Genomic DNA, 17,853 nt, shown 5'->3' with positions numbered 1-17,853 from the left:
GATAATTATAAGTCATGCCATATATGCATAGATTTCCTTTTGAGTCTAGTTTCTATAGAAACAAACGACATCAGTATTGAATACCTGTACAGGGAGATATCCAAGTCGTAATGCGCAAAGGTCAGTGTAGTCGATCCCTGTAACATGGGAGACTTTGACTAATAAACTGTACTAATTGGCCTGACCAAAAATTCTAGAAAAAAAATATGTAGATGGGAATATGAGTCTAGTTTCAGGGAAAAATTACGAAACTTATTTTCGAGTTGTGAAACTCAAGATATGATTTTTAAGGTGACAGTGATGCAGTTAGCCAACTGCCTGGAAATTTTTAAAATGGACTGCGATAGTAAGCGAATTTAGTCTGTGAACCCCTCGTGTCCGACTCTAGCAACGGTCTCGGGTACGGGGTGTTACACCAATTCATACATATGAATCATGGAAAAACACAAATGCTTATAAACACATCACATTTTCATATAGCTCACATATCAAAAGATCATATTCATACCCACCTTTTGTTCCCAATTTCCTTAAACATTTCATACGTACCTGAATCGAATATACATTAACATAGTTATTCATTTCTTAGAATTCCCGTTGAACCATTCGAAATCAATAAGGATACTCAGATAGCTTGAAAAGCTCATACAATGCCAACGTCCCAGGCACGGTCTTACATGTAATCAAATATTGATGCCACTGTCCCAGATAGGGTCTTACACAGAATCATATACGATGCCGATGTCCCAGACATAGTCTTACATGTAAATCTCAAACTGATGCCAACGTCCCAAACGTGGTCTTACACAAAATCTCATATCAGAATCCTATGTCATGACATATGTATCCTAACTATTTCTATGGTTCGTACGGGTTTTTCGAACTTTGCTGCATTATCGGAACTTTCTCAGATTCACTACACCAAAACAGGTTTTTAGCGGCGCTTTTTTAGGCTGAAAGTATTGCCAAAAACGCCGCTAATGACAGCGTCGCTAACTTTAGCGGCGCTTTTCCCACAAACGCCGCTAAAGACCAGAACCTTTAACAGCGCTTTTTCCACAAACGCCGCTATAGATTAGAACCTTTAGCGACACTTTTCCCACAAACGCCGCTATAGATCAGGACCTTTAGCGGCACTTTTACACAAACGCCGCTATAGATCAAGACCTTTAGCGGCGCTTTTTTTATAAACGCCGCTATAGATCATGACTTTTAGCGACGTTTTTTTCGCAAACGCCGCTAAAAGTACCATTCCGCTAAACATTTTTATTAAATAAATTTTTGTAATAACAAATGGAAAGGTCAAATTTTATTTTGAATGTATTACTTTTCATTAACAATAAAAGTAAAAGAAATTATAGTAATAAATTTCAACATTCACCTATAATAAATAAATAAATTAACATAAACAATTAAATTTCCTAACAAAAATAAATAAATAAATTTCATTATATGGGAAAAGAACATATATTCCTTTCAGTATTATATAACAAAAATTAGTACTACTACAAATACGGTTATTATACATACGCTTCCGTTTTCTTGCAGCGTTGAATTGATTGAACTCTACGAGTATCTACTACTGACAGCTGACAAAATTTTGGCTACATATTTAATTTTTCAATGCTCTCCTTATTTCCAGTCTAATGGTAAAAACAACAGCACCTTAATTTCCGTAGTGGTGAAACAACAAAAGAAAACTTTACTTATCACTCCATGTTTGACCAAAGAAAAATACCACCATGGCTTCTTGCAAATCCTCAGTAGCATCTGCCCTCTTTGAGTAACTACATAACAAATTTAGTATAAAAATTATGAAAAATCAACATTCTACTCATCAAGCTCCGGTCATATTGAAGGAAACGATCAAAAAAACAATTTGAATAATTTGCAATAAAGTACCGCTTAGCAAGCTCTTGTTTTTTCAAATCTAGAGGCTGCCCATCAAAAACATAGCTGAAAGAAAATACCACAAGCATTAGCAAATAAAAGGCCTTTGGGATGTGGTACCGTATAGACAGCATAAGGCAGAAAATATCTGTGTTAGGATTCTAATTTCCTCTGACACACGTAAGCAGTCAACTATGCTTTAGTTTTTTCACAAATTCAAAACCAGAAAGATTTTCTGCCTTCCTCTGGCCATAGCCGTTGCCTCTTTTGCTCATCTACAATGGTCAATATTTTCTAACATATAACATCTTAAATAAAATAAGAACAGAGCAAAGAATTTTCTTTTCACAAAAAAGATAACTAGTTGTTAGCTTGGCTACACTAGATGAAGTTCAAATCACTAAAAATAAAACCACTCCTAATAGCTCACAATATCAATCTTATCATCATAAACTAATTGTTAGCTTGTCATCATCAACTAATCTTCCTTTTTTTTTTACTAAAAAGAATCATTTGTAATTTTTGTATTTCATAAGAATTGCTCTAACCAGTCAAAGAAATCCCTACATATCAACTCATTAACATGATTCTAATTATTTTTGTGCTGGGGAGGGGCATTTTCTGATTTATATAATAGAGTTTTTAGACTTTATAAATAGGGTTAAAATAACGAATATGAAGTAAATTGTGAAACTTTAAAAACCGAGGGGTCATAAAGCAAACTATATGGGGATTTTAAATTCACTTAACAACATTAAGAAAAATAAGTCTGGTTTAAAGTAATGGAAAAAAATCATAAACTAATTTGATTTGGTAATGTCCTTGTCCTACTTCGAGTGCCCACTGCCCATAACTATGAGCTATTTAAGAATTTTCATGTTCATGTTGAGCTACAGTTATATAAGCTTTTAAACATTTCTCCATATCATTCCTTTCGCAGTTAAGATTACAAGCACAAACTCTTAAGGCACGCATTAAATTAAAAAGCATATACTTATTTTCAAGTATCTAGATGTTAGGATAGAAAGTCACCAACCAAGCAACCACAATGAACAACTTATTTCATCATTACATCAAGTTTCATCCATGATAAACTTCTTCGCCAAAATAAAAACATGAAAAAAACTTCTTACAGATCCAGTAGAAAAAGGGAAATGAGAACATTAAAAATCCCTGACTGAGATTTTATAAGAATTTAGATTATGAAAATATATATTAAAGTAAGCATAACCATGATATACTTTGAAGAAAACTTTTCATCATAAATAGTCATGAAAGTATAATGCTTAAGAACTTTATGATGCAAAACTTTTTACAACCCCAAGCAAAACAAGCACTAGATGCCCAATTTCCTACTATTGCAAATTATTACTAGAATGTCTAATACTTCAAGAAGATGATTAGTTGAATTGATATATAACTGTAAACTAAACTAAAAGATTAGGGAGTTACCATGAGTAACATGATCTTTGGTTTGGCTAGATAGTAGTGATGATACCAAGACAGCAAATCTTCTTTCCTAACACACGGTAAGAGTTAAAAGATATACTAGTTATATGTTTTCAAGCATACATAATTAAACATCCATTAAATAGAAAGGAATCAGTAAATAAGAATCTAAAACAAATGTCTTTAGGATGCAAAGAATCTTCAACAACATTGCTTCAAGAATCAAGAATGACGAAATCATAGTTTTGGAAGCCAGACCCCAGTAGTGGAGCTTGAAGCAAGGGTCGAGGCTAATAAGGCAAAATCAATCTCCATCCACCCATCATATTCACTATCAATAATCAAATATATAGTAGACTAGCTGGTGCTGCAAAGTGGGAATATTGAGCTCAAAATATATAGGATGCCAATGCAAGCAGGCCAACCAGATAACTATAGGATCAAAAATGAAATTCAATGATTCAATTTTAAGTAAAATGATTAAGGCAAATTTCAATGATTCAATAAATTAAATTGAACTCCATTTGTATAAACTACATCAGCTGCTATTTCAGATTTATTAACGATAACTTTCCTAAATCCAATACTTGAAACTTGATGTTGTTGTATTGTATGGTTCATCAAAATAATATTACCAAGCTGCAAATTCAGTAACATATAGAAACCAATAAGGCATCATGACTTACCCGTATATATGTAACTGTCTGCAGCAAGTTGCCTTCATTGATGCTGCTAAAGGCTTCCAAGAGCTGCTTAACAATTGGGGCTGCTTCTGTAAGTTTCACTACAATTTCCTGAGAGTAAAGATTTTTTAGTCATACATTTATTCAAAGCTGAAACCTGAAAGCAAAAGGCTCTAACCCTGTTTTCCAGTCGAGCTTTTTGATTGGTGATTCTCTTGTTCGTCTTTTGGTTGCCGGTTGGAAAATGGTTTGGTTGACCTCTTTTCTTCAGTTGCTTAGAAGATTCTTCAGACATGCTTTGGATGGAATGCAGTCGAAGTAGATGCTGCAAAAGTGAGGATATATAAATCACCTTCAAGTTTGTTTGGGAATTTTATGTCATCATAACTAGGGAAGAAGCAGAAATCCTCCTTAAATAATCAAGAAGAGGGTTTAGCCTTTAGCTGAATAAGGAACACACAAGGATACACCAAGAAGCTTTAGGACTACACTTTATCCTTTAGCTTGAGCTGCTAGGAATCACAAAATGTAAATATCTATACATAGAGAACACTGCTACACATAACATCTAAAACGACTATACTGTAGCAATATATTTATTTATTTATTCTTGCGCGAGAGAAGGAAAAGATTAAAAAGCTTAAAGCTTGAGGACCTTTGACGGGAACCGCGGGACTGAAAATAATTTTTCCTGTTTACTGCCTGCCTACCTACAACCACCGTGAAGCGCGAGAGTTAATCCCAATAAATCAACCCAACATAAATGGTTCCATAATACTGAAAATTTTGTAGCTGAATTACATGCCAAAAATACTCGCCTTCACAAGCCATGAGGGCAACTTAACTGCTTGTGCTTTCCCGACTCTTCTTCTTCCTTGATGCAAAGCTGCTCGGTCCGATTTCTATTTGGGGGATTTCAGCTAAGAAAAACAAACTCTTATTTGGGGATTTAGGACGACCGACAGAGATGAGAAGAAGAGGGAGTAATGAGCGGGTAACCAAAAATCATTTTTTGGGAGTGAGCGGGATTTTACCTTTTATTTCCTTCCACATTTGCGGCGTTTTAAGAAAAAAACGCCACTAAGAAATTTATCAAAACGACACTGTATTGAAAAATTACAATACATGTTTGCGGCGTTTTTTATCAAAACGCCGGCAATGTCTACATTTTCTGGCGTTTTTCTTGAAAACGCCACTAAAAAATTTAAATTCTTCTATTGAAAAGTTGGGAAATTTTAATACATAGTAATGGCATTTTTTGTTGAAAACACCGCTAAAGCTCACATATTTTTATATTCAATTATTGTATCTTTTATATAAATTTTACATAAAGAATTATTAAAATTTTAAGTAATATTTACAATAATTAGATAATATTATAAATTTTAGTTTTTTATTTCATTTTTATTTTGTATTTTTTCTTATAATTTGGTCCTATCCAAATTAAATAATTACCTATATATCCATATCAAATATATCAAATGGTTTAAATTAAATATTTTTAAATATAAAACATTAATTAATTGTATAAAATTGTATCATTTAACAAATCTCAAATAAACCTTAAACCCTAAATTAACCATTCAATATATATAAAGTCTATCTATTATATATCTCTTAAATAATATAAACTATACTCATAATTTCTATATATTAAATTTATTATTATCTCTTTTACAATTATATAATAACATATTTAATATAAATTAAAAAAACTAATTAATCTAAACTTTAAACCTTAATTCGACCCTTGAAACCCTAAATCCCTAACTCTTAACCCCTAACCCCTAACTATTAATCCCTAAACCTTAAATCCTAACACTTAAACTATAATCCCTAAATCCATATATAATCCCCAAACCTTAAAATAGTAACTCCTAAACTTGCCTTAAATCTTAAATTAACCATATACCGTAAACCATATCAACCCTAAACTATAATAATAATTAATTAATTATTTTAAAATTAATACTATCTTATCTTTTTCAATTATATATGAAATTATTTAATATATAAATTAAAAAATATTTAAAAATAAATTAAAAAATAATTAATCTAAACCCAAAACCCTAACTTGACCCATGAACTCATAAACCCTAAATCCCTAACTCTTAACCCCCAAACCCCTAACCACTAACCCCTAAACCTTAAATCTCAACCCATAAACCATAATCCCTAATCCATAATCCTTAAATCCATACTCCATAAACCTTAAAACAGTAACTCCTAAACCGGCCTTAAATCTTAAATTAATCATATACCTAAAAAACTTTAAAATTATTTTAAATAATGGTATTTTAATTGTTCCATGTGTTCTATTTTCAAATTATTTCTACGTGTTATTATTTTTTCTGAATATTTTAAATATTCAATTAGAAATAAATTAAATTTTATTTAATTAATATAAATAAACCAAGTAAGATAAAATGTTTTTAGCGGCGCTTTATCAAAAACGCCGCTAAAGCCCCTACCATTAGCGGCGCTTTTTCAAAAACGCCGCTAAAGACCCAGGCATTAGCGGCGCTTTTTGAAAAACGCCGCTAAAGCCACGAAATGTTAGAAAACGACACCGTTAGGCTAAGGTTTTTTGCGGCGTTTTTTTGAAAAACGCCGCTAATGCTCATTTTTAGCGGCATTTTTTTAAAAACGCCACTAATGCTCAATCTTTAGTGGCGATTTCCAGAAAGCGCCGCCAATGCTTGATTTTTACCGGCGTTTTTTGTCCAAACGCCGCTAAAAGTGCCGCTAAAAGCCTGTTTTGGTGTAGTGATTTCACATATTCAGCTCTCATATCCATTCATCAAAATTCAAATATCATATAAACAATAATAATTCAATTTAAAACATTTATTTGTATATCGACTTATCTCGTACGAGAATGAAAGGAAATGAACAGCTATTCAACTACTTTCGTTTTCCCCCGATCTAATTCTGTTTTCTTTGGTTCTTGATCTAAACACATTCAAATTTGACTTATTCAATCTCACATTCATTTAAGTAAATCCATAAACACATATTTTGGGCATTTTACAGATAAGCCCTCACATTTTCACATTTTGACACTTAAGACCCTATTTCATAAAATCACAAAATATGCATAATTTCATGTTACACATGCTAATTTGAATGTTTATGGGGTTCATATAAGCCCACATATTTCATTTATTTCACATTTTAGTCCCTTCAAATAACATTTTCACAAATTAACCCAATGTACTCAAATTCATCAAAAAACCAAAGACAAAACATATTTATCAAATACATATATTTCATTTTCACCAAACAACATCACAAAGCTCACAATTTCATCAATGGTATAACTCAAAACCATCATAAATTCCAGAAATTGAGACATGGGCTTGATAGATTACTAAGCAACAATCTAAAAAATATAAAAATTATCAAAAACCGAACAAAAAACGAACCTTTAATCAAGTTTGGAAGTAGCCGAATATCAAAACATATGAGCCCTTGCTTTTCTTTCTTCAATTTTTGACAAAATGATGAAAAGATGAAGCAAAAATCATGTTTTGTTTAATTAATAAACATTAATTCATCATTTACCAAAATAACCTTATTATATACATTTAAAATCCACTAACCCTTGGCATATGACCATTCATAATTTCAATGGTCTAATATCAACATAAGGACCTCATAATTAATAAGCCATGTTAATTCGACACTTATTCATGTAACACACAACTTTTGCATTTTTTGTGATTTAGTCCTTTTATCAAATTAAGCACACAAATGATTAAATTTTCATACGAAACTTTCACACATGCTTAACCACGTACTATAAAAACGAAAAATAATATTAAAATATTTTTTTGACACAAATTTGTGGTCCCAAAATCACTATTCTGACTAGGGTCTAAACCGGGCTGTTACTACTCTCCTCCCTTAGGGATTTTCGTCCCCGAAAATCTTACCGTTGAACAGAGTCAGATATTGTTGTCTCATAGCATCTTCGGGTTCCCACGTAACTTCTTCAATCACGTGTTTATGCCATAATACTTTCACTAAAGAAATTTTCTTATTTTGTAATTCTTTAACCTCGCGAGCCAAAATATGAATTGGGTCTTCTTCATATGTCATATCAGACTAAATTTCTATTTTTGATAGACAAATCACATGCAAGGGATCAGATCTGTATCATTGAAGCATTGATACGTGAAACACATTATGGATCTTCTCTGGATCAAATGGTAATAACAATATATATGCAACTAGCCCGATACACTTAATAATCTTAAACGGTCCAATAAACCTCGGACTCAATTTGTCTTTTTTGCTGAATTGGAGTGTTTTCTTCCACAGAGATACTTTCAAAAACACTCTATCCCCGATTTCAAACTCAATATCTTTTCTTTTAAAGTCTACGTATGATTTCTGACGATCTGATGCTGCTTTCAAACTATTTCGAATCACTTTTAATTTCTATTTGGTCTCTTTGATCACATCATCCTCGTGAATTTTATTCTCACTAAGCTCAGACTAGTATAACGGTGTTCGGCATTTACGGCCGTATAAAGCTTTGTATGGTGCCATTTTAATGCTCAAATGAAAACTATTATTATACGTGAATTCAATCAATGGTAAATATTGTTCCCACTAACCTTCAAAATCAAGAATGCAACATCTCAACATATCCTCAAGTATCTTAATAATCCGCTCGGATTGACAATCTGTTTGCGAGTGAAAAGCCATACTGAAATACAATTTCACACGTAAAGCATCTTGCAGTTTCATCCAAAATCATGAAGTAAATCTCGAATCTCTATCTGACACAATAGACAGTGGCACCCCGTGTAATCTAACAATTTCAGAAATGTATAACTCAGCTAACTTATCAAGTGAGTAGTCTATTCGAACAGGAACGAAATGAGCTGACTTCGTTAATCTATCAACTATAACCCAAATTGCATCATTCTTTCTTGGAGATAGGGGTAAACCTGAAACAAAATCCATTGTCACTCTATCCTATTTCCATTCGAGAATCATAATAGGCTGTAACAAACCGGAAGGCACCTGATGTTTAGGTTTAACTTGCTGACAGATAAAACATTTCGAAACAAAATTATAGATATCTCTTTTCATGCCATGCCACCAGCATAGCTGTTTCAAATTGTTATACATTTTCGTACTTCCCAGATGCACAGCTAAATGAAAACTATGAGTTCGTTCAAAATCATCTGAATTAACTCTATATTTCTCAGAATACAAATTCGGCCTTTGAATCTCAAACAATCATCAGTATCAACATGAAAATCTGAATCGAGGTTCAAATCACACTGAGCTCATTTTGCTATTATCTCATTATCAACTTTCTGAACATCAATAATCTGTTGTAAAAACAACGGTCTAGCTTTCAATTCGGTTAAAATCGAACCATCATCAGACAGAACTAAATGAGCGTTCATCACACGTAGCGTACACAATGATTTCTGACTCAAAGCATCAGCAACAACATTTGCTTTTCTCGGATGGTAATCAATAACTAGCGCGTAGTCTTTTAACAATTCTAGCTATCTTTTTTATCGCAAATCCAAATCTCTCTGAGTCATCAGATATTTCAAACTTTTATGATCTGAAAACACATGACACTTTTCACTGAACAGATAATGGCGCTAAATTTTCAAAGAAAATACAATAGTAGCTAACTCAAGGTCGTGTGTCGGATAATTCTATTCATGCGACTTCAATTGTCTCAAGGCATAAGCTATAACCTTACCTTCATGCATCAAGACAAAACCTAGTCCATTCAATGAAGCATCACTGTAAATCACGAATTCTTTACCCGATTCTAGTTACACTAATACCGGAGCTTCAATCAATAAGGCTTTCAACTGATCAAAACTTTTTCGATACTTTTCAAACCATTCAAACTTAACGTCTTTCTGACGCAATTTTGTTAATAGAGTTGCAATTATCGAAAAGTCTTTTACGAACCGTCGGTAATAACCAGCAAGTCCTAGAAAATTGTAGACTTCAGACACATTTCTCGGACGCTTCCAATCTAAGATAGCTAAAATTTTGCTCGGATCGACTCAGATGCTGACATAGTATGCCCTAGAAAACTGACTTTTCACAACCAGAATTCACACTTAATAAAAGTTGCAAATAACTGTTTATCAAACAGAGTCTGTAACACTATTCTCAGGTGTTCAGCATGTTCGGATTCATCATGAGAATATATCAAAATATCATCAATGAATACGACAACAAATTGATCTAAATATGGTCTGAAAATTCTGTTCATCAAGTCCATAAAAACAATAGGTGCATTTGTTAATCCAAATGGCATAACTAAGAACTCATAATGTCTGTACCCCGTTAAAAAAGTTATTTTCAGAATGTCTAAATCTTTTACTGGCGTTTCTTCTATTGAAACTTTATGAAAAAGTACACATAATGATACAACTCTATTTTTTCTAATTGATGTACTATTCGATATGTATATATCTAGGAAAGTATATCATTCTTGTTGTATTTACTTCCAGTGGGTTGGATGGATATATTCTTCCGGACTTCTTTTCTCTGAAGAATTATCGAGATCATTCATATTTTTTCTTATCTGAAGAATTATCGAGATCATTCATATTTTTTCTTATGAGCTTTGTTCTAGATCTTTCATTTTGACAATGTATCTTGGATTTCTAAATCATGGAATTTCTTTGTCTTGGATATCTCTGTATTGGACTTTTTTATATGGGTTTTCTTGCCATATTTATTCTGTAAATTATTAATCATGGTTCGTACCTAAAGTGTATTCTTTGGCTTATGATGACTATGTCAATTATGACTAAGTTTTCAGTTTGATTTTAGAAATATGATGATTCCAGTATCTGGATTTCTTTTCCCGAGTAAGTTAATTAAAGTTAGTGGCTCCAGTCGAGGTATTTTTGTTATTCTGAGTTAATTTATTTGAAGTGGACTTTTGATTAGCATGATAAGTGAATTTTGAATCGTTACTTGTTGAATCGTTTTATTGACTGGAAGAGAAGATTTCTTGAAATGTCATTTATTGATGATTAAGACTGACTTGGTTGTTCAATCGAAATTGGTTATTGTTTGAAAGATTAAATGTAAAACCCCTTACCTGTATCTGATGCCGGGACAAGGTTCGAGGCGTTATCGGACTTAAACGTACACCATTTCATAAAACCAGGCCATAAAATTTCATTTAAATTAAAAATATTCATACATATGCATAATGTCCCTTAAACGTACTTTGAGAGTGGTTAGGGACTAAACCGGGTACTTTAGAAAGATTCAGGAAAACTTAGGAAAAATTTTCTAAGAAATAGGGTCACACGCCCGTGTGGGCACAGGGACACGCCCGTGTCCTTAGGCCGTGTAACTCTCTGACTATGATGTCAGCAAACAAAATTTAACCACACGGCCAAGCCACACACCCATGTGCTACATTGTGTCATCCACACGGCTAAGACACATGCCTCTGCCCATGTGGCTAGCACTTAAGCTATTTTCCAATCCTTTTATTACCATTAATCCCTCACATTTTTACACACATCAAAGATATTCATCATGGCATCATTTTAATGATTTAGCATACTTCCCTAAGGTATATTCTTAACATTAACATGCTATCATTCACGAATTACACATACTCGTATAATGCCAAATCTAGACACAATAATTCATATTCATTGACCCTGTCATATGATGACCGTTTATACCAAATTTTCATGTTCATCAACTTCTCAAGTGACTTAATTTAAAGATCAAGCATTCAAGTCCAATCATCATCGTCTTATTTCCATATCATACAATTCATGGCTGTGACCATTTTGATTGGTCATGAAGCATTTATCATACAAATATGTCTTAACACCAATCATACATGTCCCACAAGCATAAACACATCATCACATCATAAGCATTAGAACTTAGCATGGATAACTAGGCTTACAAGTCACAATCATTATAAGCCACATCTCATGGCTATATACAATGAATCAATATAAGCCAATACATTTGGCTATTCATAACAAATTCTATCATAAAAACTAAGTCCTTATACATGCCACTCACTTTAGGGTGCTTAATACATATATGTCGATACTCCAAAGGTGATGACTTGATAGTGTGATACTGCCTTTGACGATCTCCAACCCCGAGCTAACCTGACAACACTAAGGAAATGGAAAAGAGGGAGTAAGCTTTATAGCTTAGTAAGTCCATATGAAAATAATGAGAAATTTATTAACATGCTTTTACCAAATTCTTACAACATGTTCTCATGGTAACACAATTGAATTTACACAAAATTCGACTATTTGCTCATATTCTAGTCAAACTATCTACTTGAGTCATAGTCACTAAATTATTTATAACTTGAGCTACATAACTCTAAATTAAGATTAGCTAATTTTATATGAAACTAGACTCACATATCTTATTAACCTAAAATTTCTAGAATTTTTGGTCTAGCCAATAAGTACAGTTTATTCTTCAAAATTACCCATATTCTACTATTTGACAGTTTCGAACTTTCTTTACTAAAATTTATTTATCTCTTAGTACGGGATCCAGATGATGTTCCCGTCTATTTCTCTTGAAAATAGACTCATTAGGTATTTAGTATTATAAGTTCTAACCCATAATTATTCTCGTACAATTTTTAGTGATTTTCCAAATTTAAGACAGGGGATCCCAAAATCATTCGGACCCTATCTCACAAAAATTTAAATATCTCATTATGTGAAATTCTTTTACTTACACCATTACCTCTATGTAAAACTAGACTCAAAAATATTTAATTTCATATCTTATTTAGTCTTTAATTCAATTTTCACAATTTTTGGTGGATTTTCAAAGTCACTCAACTATTGCTGCCAAACACTATTTTAGTGCAATATAATGATAACTATCATAAGTTCACTTTCAACTAATCATGATCTCACCATTTCATAAATTCCATGTTCAAATGCACAATATAAGTTAACATGATTGTAACACCCCAAACCCGGCCCAGACGTTATGGCCGAATCAGGCGTGCCACATTGGAGTTGAAAACCCACGTTCCGTCTTAGTGTTTTAAAAACCATATATTTTGTTGAGTTAACAAAGTGTATGGAAGCTGAGCACCAGGTAGGTATCCGAGACAGAGGAGGTGAGCCATGAAGGCTGCTTAAGTACCAAGCTCTTTGATTGGATCCAATCCTAGACATGCCCACAACAATAGCCACACTTTGTTATATCGAGTTTAAATTTGTTTAAGAGGACGTCTTTGATAAATCGATTAATCGTGGCGTTGAGCTATTTTGAAAACAAGTATCGTTTTGAAAACACGTTCTAAGTCTAGCCCATTTGAATAATTATCAACCAGGTTTAAAGTTAGTAAAATTGAAATAATCCCAAAAAGAAATAAAAGGAAAGTTAAAATGGCCTTATTACAACCCAAAAATAAATAATAATTAAAGGAAATTTAATGAAAACCAACGCTTATTTAAAAGTCCAAAGACGATCACCGTGGCTACTCTAAATCCCCTCCGGCCCAAGTCCCCACATCAAGGCTCACCTGCAAGGTTAAGGAAAGGGGGGTGAGTTTGGAAACTCAGTGTGCAACAAGCCCCTTTCAGAGCCCAAAACAATAACAGCCTGTTAGGCCTAAGCCCAAATCCAATCTCAACATGTACTGGGCCATAGCCCTTTTCATATTTCATATTACTGGGCCGAAGCCTTTACTGTAAATGGTATGGCCCATAGGCCCATTTCAATATCACATGTAATGTCAATGAGAGAATGCAAGCCCATTTGGGGAGACTACTCAACCCATCATCCGCTACTCTCCACCCGTACCAACCAACACACCATGTGGGGATTAACTCGACCCACCCTGCCATAACTCTCCACTGGCAGCATAGCTGCTTTATCATATAACTGGAGGCCTAGCCTCTTTTAATAACTGGGGCAAAAGCCCTTTTAATAACTGGGGCATAAGCCCTTTAATAACTGGGGCATAAGCCTTTTAATAACTGGGGCATAAGCCCTTTTTCACTTCCTCCATTCATATAAAAACCCCAACCCAATGCATTTGTGATTACATCATGTGCATATCATACATATCATGTGCATATCATACATGTCATGTGCATATCATACATACCATGTTTATCAAAATCCAATGTATTAAATTCATACATAAACCCTAGGGGTATAATGGTCATTTTTACTTAGGGGCAAAAACGGTCATTTTCATATTATAAGGGTAATATCGTAATTTTACCAAAATTTAGGGATTTTTCCATGTTCATCATCAATTACTAACTATTCATTTGTTTAAACAGCGTTTCTGGCCCACTTTTAGCGAAATCGAGTTATTGGGCCTAAAACCCCTAATGGGCCCTACTTAGCCGATTTTGTCATCTAGGCCCATTTAGCCCATATCCATAACAGTATTAACAGTCTTAACATGCAATTTAACAGATTTTTGTTTTCTACCAATTTTTCCCAAATGGGCCCGAAAGCCTATTGGGCCCTATTGCAGCCCCTCGAGGCCCAACTTACCGTGAATGCCAAAAATCACGATCTTACTGTTTCCAATGTTCCTGATCATCATATCAATGAATCTAACTAACTAATGAGTGTTCGCTTGCTCACAAGTCCTCGAAATGCCAGAATTTCGGCATTTCGGCTTTTCGGCTTTTATCGCTTTAAGCTATGAAAAAGGGTTCGTTACACACCTGTTTGGCAATATTCCTCGACGAGATCTCCTACACGATTTCTCCTATATCCATCGTTAATAATCAGCTTCCCATAATTGAACCAAACCAAAAATCATCTAATATTAATACTTACACATTCGGCCACCATCCATAATGGCCTTAGGAATCTTACCTTGCCGCGATTGATGACTAGGTCTAGCCACTCCGGTGATCCAAGCTACTCCAAGTCAACACTACACCTTGCTGCTCCTCCACTAAATAAACCACAAAAATATTAAAAGAAGACCCCATAAGGCCTATACCCATATTCGGCCACCTCCCTAAACTAGAGGGGTTTCGGCTTTTGGCCAAAAGTTACTCTAGGAATCGTTTAGAGTTCGAGCACTTACCACAGTCTTTCTTCTCTTGAATCCATACGCCTAAAAGGTAAAGGAATTGAACGCCAACAATTGGAAAGGAAAGAAAAGGTTGCTGGTCACAAAGAATCGGCACCCCCTTATCTTCACTGATTTCGGCTTTTTGCGATATCTCGGCAGAAGTAGAGATAAAGGAAAGAAACAATGGGTGAATGGAGGGAATAGTGGGCTGGTTTGAAAGAAGGAGAAGGAAGAAAAGATGGAAGAAGAGATGGTAGATTCGGCTGCAAAAGAAAAAGAGAGAAAGAGACTAATCCTCCAGGGAGAAAACGGCACACAAATACCTAAGTGCCGAAAATCCCTAACTAAACCCCTCTGCCGAAAATCCCCTCTCCAATCTCCTTTATTCGGCCAACTCTACCTCCATATCAAATCCCTAAAATCTCTCCCCTTATCCCTCCTTAATCTATGCATTTGACTTGATCCAACTCTCCTCTTACAAAATCCACTTAGGTTCCAACACTTACCCTTCCTGCACATAAAAATAAATACTCTTATTTGCCAACACAGGGAATCGATCCCAGGTCTTCCCTTATGCTCCACACGCCACCTTTTTAGGAACTTAGTGGCGTCACCCTTGCCACTTTACTACAGCTCTTTTTGTGATGCATGTTACCCACAACTTTATATAAGGGCACCTAGCCAGAACCCCTAACTCTTAAGTCCAAAATTTAAAAATTCTACCGGGTTTCGGCCAACTCATGGGCCTTCCATAAGCCTATTTACATACCCAAATTATGAATTCCATAATCACATACCAAATTTTAGAAACTTACTTAAAATATCAAGAATCGCGAAAAACCCAAAAATCAGGATGTTACAATGATATTGTAACAAAATTCATAATCATAATTTATACATCTTAGCTCACCGATGTCTCAACATTTCAAAGTCTCAATAATCATGAGCTTAGTGTACATACCTATACCACTCGTAGTATAGTATACAACCATACCTTTCGTAGCATGTCCTCTTCGGGACTTTCCTTACATTATCCTTTGTATTACCCATTGAGCAATTGGAATATTAAATGGATACACGGAAAGTCTTTGCACATAAGTGTCATATATGTAGCTAAAGCTACCTCATATCTCATATCACATAAATGCTCGCTCTCGAGCTAATCACTGGCTTGCTCACACAAGCTGACAGTCAGGATGTAACTACTTGAGCTGCTCACACAAGCTGACAAGTACTCGCAACACATGCCGGGCTACCCAACCACTAGTAGGACGTACAAGACTAGCACCCGGATTCACATACACACACATATTCATGAGCTCATATCCACATAGTTCCTAGTGACATGTCACATTGTATCCTAAACTATTCCTAAGGTTCAAACAAGATTTTTCGATATCACATCTCTGTCGAACTTACTCGAAGTGTTGATCTCACTATTTATAATACCAATTGCCCATTCATAGCATAATAAGACATAACTCAAATAGCAAATAAGCTTTTCAGAATTTACAAAACATAGATCACATATTTCATATATCACTTGTCATGTATCATCATTTTTCTTGTATTTCATAAAATATTCTTCCATATCATAAACACCATTCCATCAAATTTTCCAATATATTAAATCATAAAATATATGCAATAATAGTAAGGAATATAATTCAAACATAACATTGCATTATTATTATCATACGAACTTACCTCGAATCCGAGCACGGCTAATTATTTCATTTTAGTCTACAATCTCGTACTTTCCCGATTTAAGCCCGAATCTTGGTTTTCTTGATCTAACATTTCAAATATAGCTTATTTACGACTCACATTATTCATGTAGACCCAAAAATCATACTTTTATACAAATTTACATTTTTACCCTTAAACTTTGTCATATTTACACTTTTCCCCTAGGCTCGTAAAATGATTTTTATTCAATTTCTTTGCACTTTAAACCTAGATGAATCATTTTGATAACTATGGTAGCCCACAATTTCCACTAAATCACACTTTTATGACAATTTTTATAACTTTTACAAAACGGTCCTTTTAAGCATTTTCACAGAAAATCACTTAGCAAAAGTCGTTTATTTAACACCCAACATTCATTTTCTACCATTATACATCAAAACACATGCATATCACTCATGGTTAAATTTTTAAACATGAATCCTAGCTCAAAATAATGGTAGAAATAGGTAAATCGAGTTACCGGGGCTTCAAAAATGTAAAGAACATTAAAAACGGGGCTCGGGATCACTTACAAATGAGCTTGGAAGCTTGAACCAAACCCTAGCCATGGCTTCCATGCAAATTTTGGCTGAATGGGGAAGAAGATGGACAATTTTGGCTTATTTTCCCTTTTTATTATTTTAATTACCAAATGACCAAAATGCCCCTAACTTAAAAATATACTATTTCACCCATTTCACGTCCATTTTTGTCCAAAAAATTAACCAATGGTCTAATTACCATTTAAGGACCTCCAATTTAAAATTTCATAAAAATTGGACACCTCTAACATGTAGAACTCAAGTTTTGCACTTTTTACAATGTAGTCTTTTTACCAAATTGAGTGCCCAAACATCGAAATTTTCACGAAATCATCCCGTAAAATTTTAGACCATAAAAATATAATAAAAATAAACTATCTTACGTCAAATTTGTGGTCCCAAAACTACTGTTCTAACTAGGCCCTAATTCGGGATGTTACATTAAATGGGATATAGATGTCTGAGAATAAGATTTTATTTCTTT

The 17,853-nt window shown here is 33.9% G+C and overlaps 1 long non-coding RNA gene across 1 annotated transcript; it reads right to left on the bottom strand.

Moving 5' to 3' along the window:
• Positions 1–1,451: 1,451 nt before the first annotated feature.
• Positions 1,452–4,226, bottom strand: LOC107963491 (uncharacterized). Its single transcript, XR_001701941.2, has 5 exons — positions 4,201–4,226; positions 4,026–4,133; positions 3,343–3,409; positions 1,903–1,956; positions 1,452–1,787 (listed from the first exon to the last, which is right to left on the bottom strand). It is a non-coding gene; the product is annotated as an uncharacterized lncRNA (long non-coding RNA).
• Positions 4,227–17,853: the final 13,627 nt, after the last annotated feature.

This window comes from Gossypium hirsutum, chromosome A06 (assembly GCF_007990345.1).
Source record: "Gossypium hirsutum isolate 1008001.06 chromosome A06, Gossypium_hirsutum_v2.1, whole genome shotgun sequence".
NCBI classification, from domain to species: Eukaryota; Viridiplantae; Streptophyta; class Magnoliopsida; order Malvales; family Malvaceae; genus Gossypium; species Gossypium hirsutum.
This window is presented reverse-complemented; position numbering and strand designations above follow the sequence as displayed.